Consider the following 2,037-nt stretch of genomic DNA (forward strand, 5'->3'; position numbering starts at 1 on the left):
TGTGTGTTCACTATGACAAGATGTGTGTGTGTGTTCACTATAACGTGTGTGTGTTCACTATGACAAGATGTGTGTGTGTGTTCACTATGACAAGATATGTGTGTGTGCGTGTGTGTTCACTATTCACTCTGTCATGATGTGAGTTCACTCTGTCATGATGTGAGTTCACTCTGTCGTCACAGGTTTTTATTTGAGCTGTCTGTCAGTTTGAGGCATCGGAGGGAAAATCCCTGCAGAACATGATGACGTCAGAACATTTCCCCGTCAGAGTTTCTGTTTGTGTCCTCCAAATGCAGCAGGTGGACTCACCCTGTGTGTGTGACGGATAAATTAGTTAAACTAAAGCTTAAATTATAATAACTAAAATCAGCAAAACAGTAGCTAAAAGCTACATTTTGCTATATTTCTAAAATAAAGCAATCAGAATATGAAATTAAAACAATCAACCAAAACCTGAAATTAGCTAAAATAAAAGTAAATAAAAGTTGTATACTTCAGCCAACAAAACAGCAAATAACAGCTACAACTGGTAAAACAGTAGCTAAAAACTCAGTTTTGCAAGAAACTAAAATAAAACAATCACAATAAGACATTGAATCAGCTAAATAGAAGCTAAAATTGACTAAGTTAAAGCTGAAATGGGACAAGAGCTAATATGTAAAATGAGCAAAACAGTTTGAGCTACTATTAGTAAGCAGTAGCTATAAGCTAAACAATAGCATACCCTAAAGAAACATTAATATAAAAGATCAAATCAGCAAAACAGAAGCTAAGATTCGCTGAGGTAAATCTTACATGGGAAAAAAGCTAAAAACTAAAATAAGCAACAGTATATAGGGAACTAAAATAGCATAACAGTAGCTAAAAGCTACATTTAGAATACCATAAAAGAAAACAATCACAACAAGAGATCAAATCAGCTAAGCACATATAAAATATGCTAAGGATAAGCTAAACTAGGTAAAATGCTAAAAACTAAAATGAGCAGTATAAAAGAGCTACAATTAGCAATACAGTAGCTAAAAGTTACATTTAGAAAACCTTAAAAATACAAGCACAAAAGATCAAATCAAACCTAAAACTTGCTAAGGTAAAGCTAAAATAGGACAAAGCTAAAAACTAAAATGACAAAAACAATATATAAGAACTACTACCAGTAAGAGCTAAAAGTTAAGTTTACAAAAATGCTAACATCAGCTAAATTGTTGTTAGCTTTCTGTGCATTTCTGTGAAAGTAAAACTGCAAACAAAGTAAAATAAATCAAATAATACAAAAGTTACAGAAACCAAAAGTCACAGCTGAAATGTGCTGAAAAAGCTGAACTTTCTGACATTCGAGTGGCTGAAACAGTTGAAAGTTAAAGTCTAAAAACAGGTTGTGTGAATGCTGACTCAGCAGAAACAATCCCAGAAAACAAGCAGCTAAAACTTCCACTCACAGTGGGTTCAGTGTGAGCGAGTGACGAAACTCAAGACTCCTCAGCAAAACCTTCATTCAGTCCAAACAGAACGTTGAACTTTACTTGACTGAACGGCTGGTTTCACATCTTTAATGATTTTTTTTATAAATACAGATTCAGCTGAATGACTTTTAGATCTTAGTGATGATGTCATCCTAACTTCTGAGAAATAACTTTCTAAAATCTAAAACTGATTCTTCCTACTCCCACAAACTTTAGATATCAGATGGCAGAGTGCACACCCAAGCTCCTGTTGACCTCCACTAAACTCAGCGTGTGATGAATTAATTYATGCTCTTTAAAGATTTACTAAATTATTATTTAAATACACAGTGAGATAAAATTAGCTCAAATAGTTGATGAAAAAGGATATGAAAGAAACTGTATTTTTTTTCAGTGAATATAGTAAAATAAAAATAGGAAACAGGTTGTTTCGGCTTAAAATTAATGTTGGATAAAAATCAGGAGAARAAATGAAATCTGTTTTTATTCTTTTGTTATTTATTAGTAAAAGCTTGTCAGATATTATAAAAAAATGGGGTTTATTTCATTTTAATCAGCATCAGTTTGATGGATG

Source organism: Austrofundulus limnaeus, unplaced genomic scaffold (assembly GCF_001266775.1).
Source record: "Austrofundulus limnaeus strain Quisiro unplaced genomic scaffold, Austrofundulus_limnaeus-1.0 Scaffold458, whole genome shotgun sequence".
Classification (NCBI taxonomy): Eukaryota; Metazoa; Chordata; class Actinopteri; order Cyprinodontiformes; family Rivulidae; genus Austrofundulus; species Austrofundulus limnaeus.